Source organism: Chlorocebus sabaeus, chromosome 19 (assembly GCF_047675955.1).
Source record: "Chlorocebus sabaeus isolate Y175 chromosome 19, mChlSab1.0.hap1, whole genome shotgun sequence".
Taxonomy (NCBI): domain Eukaryota; kingdom Metazoa; phylum Chordata; class Mammalia; order Primates; family Cercopithecidae; genus Chlorocebus; species Chlorocebus sabaeus.
Window position 1 is genome coordinate 32,700,625 of NC_132922.1, and position 11,085 is coordinate 32,711,709.

General features: G+C 46.8%; 1 protein-coding gene across 2 annotated transcripts in view; it reads right to left on the reverse strand.

Moving 5' to 3' along the window:
* Positions 1-10,203, reverse strand: part of USP18 (ubiquitin specific peptidase 18) — a 32,741-nt gene extending 22,538 nt beyond the window's left edge. The window contains exon 1 of one of the 2 annotated variants that reach the window (XM_073007042.1): positions 9,944-10,203. The gene's annotated coding sequence lies outside the window, so the exon portion shown is untranslated. Of the gene's footprint in view, positions 1-5,873; positions 6,708-9,943 lie in introns of those variants that run through there. The other variant, XM_073007041.1, reaches the window with a different exon arrangement.
* Between the last annotated feature and the right edge of the window lie 882 nt (positions 10,204-11,085).

Sequence of the window (11,085 nt, forward strand, 5' to 3'; positions counted from 1 at the left end):
GCTGGGCTGGTCTCATGCAGTGGACTGTGGGTGTGACCCAATATTGTGTCGGCCTTAGTGGCCATAGGGTTACCCCTGTACCCTCCCCCAACTCCAGCACAGCAGCACAAAGAAAGACACTGTTTGCTTGGAGGAAGAAGAGGTAAGGACTTTGCCTTGGAACCCAGGGTAGAACTTTGCCTTGGAACCCAGGACTAGGCTCTCTACAGTAAAACCCAGTACTGGGCAGAGCCTCATCACTGTGATGCTAGACCAGTACCCACAGGCAGATCTCACCCCACCCTAGTGCCAGATGAGAACCCACAGCCCCAGTGACAGGGACTTGGGATCTGGGCTACATCACCAACCTGCCAACTACAGTGGCCTTGGGCCCTGAATGAACCTCAGCAGCAGCAGGCAAGCCATCGTGGGTCTTGGGCGTGCCCCAGTGCTGTGCCAGTCTCGGCAGCCTGGTCTTCAGGCGTGACCCAGGGCTGTGTCAGCCTCAGTGGCCAAAGAATTCCAGCCACAGTGATCCTGGGCTTAGGGCACCCCTTAGCACAACTGCAACAGCTGAAGCAGTCATGGGCTTAGGGCACTGACCAATCAGCCTGTCGTTAATCTCATATGGGTTTCCTGATGAAAGAAGAGCCCAAACAAAGCCAGGCAATGAAGACTGGCTTAGGTACCTGTGTCAATGCAGACACTGGCACACAGCTGCGAGGATCAAGATCAATCAGAGAAAAGCGACAGCACCAAATGAACAAATTAAGGTGCCAGTGACTAACGCTAAAGATACAGAGATGAGGCCTGGTGTCGGTGGCTCACGCCTGTAGTCCCAGCACTTTGGGGGGCCGAGGTGGGAGGATCACTTCAGCCCAGGAGTTCAAGACCAGCACAGGCAACATATAAAACCCTATCTACAAAAAAATACCAAAAAAATTTAAAAGGGCATAGTGGTGCACGCCTGTGGTCCCAAATACTGAGGAGGCTGAAGCAGGAGGATCACTTGAGGCCAGGAGTTTGAGGCTGCAGTAAACTATGATTGTGCCACTCACTCCAGCCTGGGCAACAAATGAGACCTTGTAGCTAAATAAATAAGATGAAATAAATAAAATAATACTAATGGGTAACATCTAAGCACTACTTCTTATAAAAGGTGAAAGCCTTTTATATGTACTGTCTTATTTATCTTTACACAGCCGTGTGAATGAATTACTGTTATATTTCCATTTGACAGATGAGAAAACTGAGATAAAAGAAGTAAGTGCCTTTCCCATTGGCAAGTGATGGGCCAGATGTGGACAAGCTGGACAGGGTTTAAGTCCAGCCAACATGCTGCTCAGAGTGAGGAATAAACTCAGAACCAATCACTGGTGGGAATGTAAATTAGTAGAGCCATTATGGCAAACAGTATGGAGATTCCTTAAAAACCTAAAAATAGATATACCATATGATCCAGCAATCCCACTGCTGAATATATATCCAAAGGAAAGGGAATCAGTACGTTGAAGAGAGATCTGCGCTCTCATATTTACTGCAGCACTACTCATAATACCTGAGATACGAAGCAACCTAAGTGTCCATCAAAAGAGGAATGGCTAAAGAACATGTGGACTATATACACACGATGGGATGTTATTCAGCCATTAAAAGACAATGAAATCCTGTCATTCACGTCAACATGGGTGAGCCTGGAGTACATTACTTAAGTGAAATAAGGTAGGCACAGAAAGATAAATACCACACGTTCACACTCACATGTGAAAACTCAAAAAGCTTATCGCTAGAAATAGAGAACAGAAAGGCAGGCATGGTGGCTCACACCTATAATCCAAGCACTTTGGTTGGCTGAGGCAAGAGGATAACTTGAAGCCAGGAGTTCAAGACCAGTCTAGGCAACATAGCAAGACGCTGTTTCTAAAAATAAAAATAAAATTAGCCTGGCATGGTGGCATGTACCTGTAGTCCCAGCTACTTGGGAGACTGAGGCAGGAGAATCAGTCGAGCCCAGGAGTTTGAGGCCACAGTGAGTTATGATCGTGCCACAGCACTCCAGCCTGGGCAACAGAGCAAGACCCTGTCTCTCTCTCTCTCTCTCTCTCTTTTTTTTTTTTTTGAGACAGAATTTCACTCTTTTTGCCCAGGCTGGAGTGTAGTGGTACAGTCTCAGCTTACTGCAATGTCTGCCTCCTGGGTTCAAGCAATTCCCCTGCCTTAAGTGTCCCAAGTAGCTGGGACTACAGGCATGTGCCACCACGCCCGGCTAATTTTTGTATTTTTAGTAGAGACGGGGTTTCACCATATTGGCCAGGCTGGTCTCGATCTCCTGACCTCAGGTGATCCGCCCATCTCGGTCTCCCAAAGTGCTGGGATTACAGGTGTGAGCCACCACACCCGGCCTGGAATATATTCTTAAATTCATTTTGAATGGCTCAGATAACAAAAACCTCTTTTTCTTAGTAAATATTGACTTTCAATAGTTACAGTTGTTCCTCTTACGAGGCCCAGTCTAGGAGGACTCGACTGAAATGATGACAGCAGACAATTCCATCAACCAGAGAGAGGATTTTGAGCTCATCATTGAGGGAAAGCTGATGAAAGAGAGCAGAGAGGTTCCAGGCTGTATTTTCCAAGATGTTGTCCTCTACTCCCCCAAGACCTCCTGGATACTTCAGGAGGATATAGCAGTAAAACCTCATGGAGCAGATCATTTGGGCAGGCTCAGTACCAAAGGGAAACAGAAAACACAGCCACCTTTCAGGGCAGATCACACTGGGGAGATAGGGAAGTGGGGCAGCAAGGAAAGGAAAGTGAAGCTTAAAGGTCTAAGGAGGACGGGGAGGGCAACACGAGCAGAGAGACTACAGCTGAAGTTAGCAGGCCTGATAAGCATCCACCAGAGAAAACAGCGTGGGTGGATTCCAAGGAAGGGAATTTCCAAACTGAACCCCTGACTCAAAAAAAAAAAAAAAAAAAAAAAAAAAACCCAGTCCGGGCGCGGTGGCTCACTCCTGTAATCCCAGCACTTTGAGAGGCCAAAGCGGGTGGATCACAAGGTCAGGAGTTCGAGACCAGCCTGGCCAACATGGCGAAAACTCATCTCTACTAAAAATACAAAAAATTAGCTGGGCATGGTGGAGGGTGCCTGTAATCCCAACTACTTGGGAGACTGAGGCAGGAGAATCGCTTGAACCTGGGAGGCAGAGGTTGCAGTGAGCCGAGACAGTGCCATTGCACTCCAGCCTGGGCAACAAGAGCAAGACTCCGTCTCAAAACAAAACAAAACAAAAAACCCAAATACTAAACTAACTTAGCTCCTGCCCTACCTGAATTTTTTTTTTCTGGTTCACCTTCTCTCATGATCTTCCCGAAATGTTATCCTTAGGCTTCGGGGAGAGGAGAGCAACCGAAGGAACTGGCCCAGGCCCACCACTAAAGTAGCCCCAGGACCAATCAGGGTCCTCAGAGAAGCCCCAGAAGAGCCAGGAACGCGCTGCAGAAAACCTGGGGAGGGTGGGGCCTCCACCCAACACTCCACTCACAACTGGACTCTGCCAGGAAAGCCAGCTCCAACATTTAGATGCCCTAAAAGGAACAAAATTAACCTTCCAGGAACATGATTCAAGCAGCCTCCGTGTCTTCCGACCCAACCCATCATGGCAACCACAATTGTAGACCGCAGTCTCAATGACGTGTTCACATCATTTTGCATTTCTTTTTTTTTTTTTTTTTTTGAGACAGAGTCTCGCTCTGTCGCCCAGGCTGGAGTGCAGTGGCCCGATCTCGGCTCACTGCAAAGCTCCGCCTCCCAGGTTCACGTCATTCTCCTGCCTCAGCCTCCTGAGTAGCTGGGACTACAGGCGCCCGCCCCATGCTCGGCTAATATTTTTTATTTTTAGTAGACAGCGTCTGCACCGTGTTAGCCAGGGCGGTCTTGATCTCCTGACCTTGTGATCCGCCCGCCTCGGCCTCCCAAAGTGCTGGGATTACAGGCGTGAGCCACCGCGTCCGGCCTATTTTGCATTTCTTGAGTAATCGTAATATGCGGGTTAGAACACACGGATTACAACACTTTGGATGAAAAGCCACATAATAGGGAAATTTTGGGACTACTGTCTCTCAAAAAAATAAAAATAAAAAACAGCTCATGTGGAAGAACCAGGACTTGCCTTCTTTGAAAGGATGTTTATGTTAAGCATTTTCCCCTTTGTAAGCCCATCACTGTGTAAAAGTGTCAAAACTGTGCAACACATTTTTTAACAGTCCAAAACCAAGTTATTTGATAAATCAAGATGCAGTCGTGCACCTGTGTTACTCTCCCTCCCGTTTTGTTCCTGTGAACACATCAGATAACTTGCATTCACTCTCCAACTCTGTACAATACCAGAAAGAAACTTCAGATGAAATGCTTTTCAATATTTGCCTTTTTTCTGGAACAACTTATACAAATATAACTTACACAAATTATACATAAGTAAGTACAAATTAAAGACTCTGCTTTAATTTTCAAACACTTTGAACCCAGATTTTCAGGGGTCTCAGAATGGAGTTTTGTGTTTAAAGTCTAAATTTGGCCGGGCGCGGTGGCTCAAGCCTGTAATCTCAGCACTTTGAGAGGCCGAGGCGGGCCGATCACGAGGTCAGGAGATCGAGACCATCCTGGCTAACATGGTGAAACCCCGCCTCTACTAAAAATACAAAAAAAAAATTAACTGGGCGTGGTGGCGGGCGCCTCTAGTCCCAGCTACTTGGGAGGCTGAGGCAGGAGAATGGTGGGAACCCTGAAGGCGGAGCTTGCAGTGAGCCTAGATCGCACCACTGCACTCCAGCCTGGGCCACACAGCGAGACTCCGTCTCGGGAAAAAAAAAAAAAGTCTAAATTTAGCTTTCTTCCAAGGAAAAGGGGGGAAGAAGAGAGGTTAAGACTAAAATATTCTGATTTGCAGAGTTTGACAACATCCTTCCAATTTCTCAATATGAATGCCCACTGACCCAGCCATTCCACTTCTAGGAATTTTCCACCAATATATTTTTATGAATGTATACATAAAATGATATTCATTGCTGTATCTATGCCAGAAAAAACTGGAAACAACCTAAAGCTCCATGCATTGTTTAAACAATGTACTTCCCATACTATGTATCAGGTTTTTTTGTTCGTTTGAGACAGAGTTGCGCTCTGTCGCCCAGGCTGGAGTGCAATGGTGCGATCTCGGCTCACCGCAACCTCCTCTTCCCGGGTTGAAGCGATTCTCCTGCCTCAGCCTCCTGAGTAGCTGGGATTACAGGCACGCGCCACTACTCCCGGCTAATTTTGTATTTTTAGTAGAGACGGGGTTTCTCCACGTCGGTCTGGAACTCCTGACCTCAGTTGATCTCCCCGCCTCCATCTCCCAAAGCGCTGGGATTACAGGCGTGAGCCACCGTGCCAGGCCACGTCAGCTTTTTGTTTTATTTTTAATGCCATTAACACATCTATATGTCCTGCCATGAAAAGATGTCCATAATATACTCAGTGGACAAAGCAAGTTCGAAACGATTTTAAAGACTTGTACATAGAAACATTTCTGATAAGGTACAAACAAAAATGATACTGAGTGGAAGATTGAGAGACACATTTGTCTGCATTGTTTGAATTTTTTTACAAGCTTACAACACTTCTGTAATTTTTTTTTTTTAATTAAACACAAAGTCATGCCAAAAGTCCAAATAACTATATTAGCTTAGAAAAAAAATCCATTGGCCCAATATATGCACGTAGCAAATACAGATCGCTATCATAATTTGCAGAGCACAATTACTACTTATTTCCTTAATTATCTGACTGGCATAAGAGCAGAGTTGGATGTCTGCGCTAGAAAGAAAACTTCCAAAATGAGCCCCAAACTTGCCTCAAGCGCCACGCAAGCGTCCAGCCTCCGCTGCTGAGTTCCACGGCGTGACTGAGCCGGGGACCCAGCTGCGGCCGAAGTTACGCGCCTTGGTCTGGCCCCGCGCTCGGCTGCGCCCCGCCCAGCTTTCGTTTCCCATTGAATGGAAAGCGAAACTTAGAGCGGCCTCCGCGCCAGGAGCGGGGCGCCGGCGTGCCGGGAAACAGGACCGGCCCAAGCCTCCCGCGGCGGCCGTCGCAACCGTGCACCTGCTCCAGACATCACGCGCTCGCTTTTTTTTTTTTTTTTTTTTTTCTGAGACGGAGTCTCATTCTGTGGTCCAGGCTGGAGTGCCGTGGCGCTATCTCGGTTCACTGCAAGCTCCGTCTCCTGGGTTCAAGCGATTCTCCAGCCTCAGCCTCCGGAGTAGCTGGGATTACAGGTGCCTGCCATCACGCCTGGCTAATTTTTATATTTTAGTAGCGATGGGGTTCCGCCATGTTGGCCTGTCTGGTCTCGAACTCCTGATCTCTGGTGATCCGCCCTCCTAAAGTTCTGGGATTACAGGTGTGAGCCACCGCGCCCGACCTACAGGCACCTTTTTATTTGCAATTTTAAGGTCCCTGCAATTAGCATACGTCTTAGAGTCATTTGGCGTTTGGTAATATCCATGGCAGCATTTTTTCTTTCTTAATGCTTTTGTATTTCTTGGATCCAGTGTCCTTACATCACCGGTCTGTGGCTTGGATGTGGCACGTGGTGTAATTAGGAGCTTCCCTGTGGGCATGCAGATACAGATATTTCTCTACTTAAGAAGGGGTCAGGCCCGGCACGGTGGCTCACAGCTGTAATCCCAGCACTTTGGGAGGCTGAAGGCAGGTGGATCACCTGAGGTCAGCAGTACGAGACTGGCCTGACCAACATGGCGAAAACCCCTCTCTACCAAAAGTACAAAAATTAGCTGGGCGTGGTGGCGCGCACCTGTAATCCCAGCTACTCAGGAGGCTGAGGCAGAAGAATAACTTAAACCCAGGAGGCGGAGGTTGCAGTGAGCAGAGATCGACAAGAGCAAGACTCCGTCTCAAAAAAAAAAAAGAAAAGAAAAAAAGACGGGGTCAGGCCCCAGTGAACCCATCATGAAGTCAAAACATCGTAAGTGAAGCCACGGTAAGTGATGGACCATCTGTATATATATATAAGGTTAAAAGATCTATAACATGCACACAGGAAAGGCTTATTACCTCTTTAGAGATGTATTTCTTGTATGTAGACTCATGGGGGTAGGGGCAGAAGGGTTATCTGCTAGGGGCCTCAAACTCCAGCCACTGGAATTTGCACAGGAAAGCAGGGTACAATTGCCCCCAAAGCGATCATTCTTTCTGAAAGCCGTCCACGCAGCAATGGACAAATAGAGAGGCTCCAAAAACCCAAAGCTGCCAGGACCTCACTGAAGCACTGGTAGGGTGTGTGGAAAGGTACAAAATGCCATGGCATGAAGATGTATAAACGTGTCCATAACAGGGTGGATGTGTGTTAGAAGCATGAGCACAGACATATACGTACAGGCTATCCACATGTCCATCGTCAGCCCACACTGCTCTTAGATTGCTGCTGGAATGAAGGCAGTGGAGGCACACTGCAGCATGTTCTCCCTGGAACACTGGTGGACTGTGCACAATATGGTATTTACGCAGGTACAGGGTGCTGCGCAGGATCCATCCTCATTACTTTTGTTGACCAATCGGTTATATAACCAGCTTCATACATCTAGTAAGTCTTGTCCACAAACAGAAACCTCAAAAACTCAAGTGAGGGCAATGAGGAGAGGATGCTGCAAAATTTGATAAAATATGCTAAATATAGCAAGTCGGTAGAAGGCTAAGGAGCAAGCTGTAGCTGCTTGCAGCAACTATCAGTGGAAAAATATTAATAGTCAATCCAATGATTCTATCTGAATCTTGGTAGGTCAGTGGAGCAAAGTAACCGGTGCAGAATGGTGCCCCAGTGCAGAATGGACAAGGGTGAACCTTGGGGTGGAGGTTGGACTATATAATGTAAGGATCCATTACACTTCTATGGGACTCTTCCTTCCATCTTTCATGGAACAAGTCAGCGCACCTGCTCCAGACATCCCGCGCTCCCTTCCTGGACAAGTCTGTGCTAAGGCCATCGGGTGTGTCAAGCAAAGTGGGCGTCTGTGTAGTATGTTCCACAGTGGCCCAAGCAGGGTGCTGGACTGGAGCAGGTTGAGGAGGGTGGCAGCACAGTGGGGCTGCCTGGTACAGCCTCAGACACAAATGGGTGCTGGTGCAGCCTGGCCCACGTGTCAGAGCCCAAGCAATTTGAGGATGTGGCACATCCCTGTATTGCAGTGGCCCAGTGTGTGGTGTCCAGGGAGGGCAGGGTACTGGTGGAGATGACAGACTAGTTACATACAGGGGGATGACCAGGTAACCGAATGTCTTAAGGATAATTGGAGCCAGAGTTGAAACTGTCAGAGATAGGAGTTACAAATAAGGAAGGGGAGAATGAGCCCACTAGTGTTGAACTGGAACTGGACTTAGCAGTGTGAATCCATGATTTTCAGTATGTATACACAGATAGATAAAGAAATATGAGGCAGGTGGATCACAAGGTCAGGAGATCGAGACCATCCTGGTTAACATGGTGAAACCCCGCCTTTACTAAAAATACAAAAAAATTAGCCGAGTGTGGTGGCAGGTGCCTGTAGTCCCAGCTACTGGGAGGCTGAGGCAGGAGAACCACTTGAACCCATGAGGCGGAGGTTGCGGTGAGCCAAGATCGCATTATTGCACTCCAGCCTGGCAACAGAGTGAGACTCCATCTCACAAAAAAAAAAAAAAAAAAAGAAAGAAGTACATGTGGAGGTAAATGGTAAATGTGTGTATACATGCATACATCCCCTGACTTGGTCTGGAGGGGGCCTGGGAACAGTGACACCCCAATAGCACATCTTGCACCCAGATCTTGGTTTCTAATTCCCATTCTCTAGTAAAAGGAACCAATGTTGCTTGGAGAAATGGCTGTTTCTGGGGTTAAGGCAGAGAAAGTACAAGATGAGCCTAGGACATCTAGTTCTGCCAGCAAGTAAGGAAATGCTTCAAGAATGATGAGGATGTCTCAAAACCATACAGAAGCCGGCTCCAAGACCATGCTCCCACTGGCCAAATTTGGAAAAACTTGAGCATTAAAAGAAATGATGATAGTAACATTTTGACCCATTTAATAAAATGGGAAGCCACACTTCATACCAATAAAAGTAGATATTGAATAAATTAAAAGTTTGAAGAGGAATAGGATATTTACACAGTTTCAAAGTACTTTCCCACAAAATACATACTATTAATTACTAATATTATTACATACATGTGGTACTGACCAGGTTCATTCTGCTGGCATGCAATAAATCAATCACTGCGACAGGTTTTGCAAAAGAGAAAAGATTTATTCGTAAGGTGGTCCAGTGAGGAGGCAGGAGAACAGCTCTCAAATCTGCCTCCCCAAAGATAAGGCTCAGGGATATTTACTGGTGAGAGAAGCAGGGTGGTGGAAGGTATGGGCAAAGGTGATTGGCAGTGGGGGAAAATGAGGCAGTCGGTGACTTGTGCAAGCCCAGTCAGGGTTCATGGCACTTCACAGGACACATGTTCAAAAAATGACAGCCTTACCATGATCTGAGGGTGTCGTTTGGGGCCCCTTGGGTCGTTTGGGTTCAAAAGGCCACTTCTTTTTTTTGCACAAACCTACTTGAAAGCTCACTGGTCTCAACTGGTTTTGAACTAGGCAGGAGCTGCCCTAAGTTCCTGAAAAACAATTTGAGCGATCCTGACAGTAGTGACATACATGTTATCTGTAAGAAAGCTGGCAAGGTTAAGTCACAGAGCTCAGCGGCGCGGCCTTCAGCTTCACGGAAAAAAAAAAAACAAAAGCAAGTGACCAAAAGCAAGCAGGGCAGGCTAAATTGGGCGGACCTAATCAGATGAACTCCACGGTCTCATATGTAATATTACATTATAACTATAAAGAATATAATTAATGTAAATATTCAGTACAAAAAGAGAAAGGAGTACCTTCACAGTAGCCGTGCAGTCATCAGTGCCAGGAACACTGGAATTGTGTGCCACCAGAGGACAGAGTGGAGCCAGCGCCGTGTCACTTCCATGCTGTTCCAGTCGAAGGTGAGTAACTGGAGCCCTTCGCCAGGAGGCGGGTCCCAGCCAACCCAAATTGAGAGGCGTTCTGCAGATCAGCTGGTCTGCCATCTTCAAATGATTCATGAAAATCAAAGACAGCTTTGAGGAACGGTCCCAGACTGTCAGAGACCAAAGTGGTCATAGATGAACAGGAGATCCCAAACTGGATCCTTTGGCTGTAAAGGACAATATTGGCACAACTGGTGAAACTTGAATGGGGTCTGAGGATAAGGTGGTAGTAGGAGGGGATGTTGGAGAAATGCAAGGTCACGTGGAAAACTGACTCTCAAATAGTTCAAGAAGGAAGTTCTTTGGACTATACTTGCAACTTTTCTATAGACTTAATACTGTTTCACAATTTTAAAATGTAAAATAATATTACCGGGTAATAGTTTTTTTGTTTGGTTTTTGTTTTTTGGGGGGCGTGGTGGGCGGAGGGAGTCTCGTCCTGTCGCCCAGGCTGGAGTACAGTGGCGCGATCTCAGCTTACTGCAAGCTCCGCCTCCCGGGTTCACGCCATTCTCCTGCCTCAGCCTCCCGAGTAGCTGGGACTACAGGCGCCTGCCACCCCGCCCGGCTAATTTTTTGTATTTTTAGTAGAGACGGGCTTTCACTATGTTAGCCAGGATGGTCTCGATCTCCTGACCTCGTGATCCGCCGGCTTCGGCCTCCCAAAGTGCTGCGATTACAGGCCTGAGCCACCGTGCCCGCCACCGGGTAGTAGTTTTTTATTAAGACAGATTGTGCTTTTTGAAAGCACTGGTGGAAAGATTTCTCAAAATCATGCAGGAAAGAGTTTATAATGAAACTGTATAATATTTGTTTCAAAAGAAAGTGTGGGCCCTGAGAAGCATTTTCTGTAGTTTAACCAGTATTTCTGCCAATTTGGGATACTTTCAGTGTCTCTGGAATTCTCATCATCTGAATTTCTTACTCTTTTTCCCTTTAAAAACTAAAATAAAATAAAGAAGTATGAGGCAAAAGGCCGCACCTACCTACCTCACTTTAAAATTCTGTCT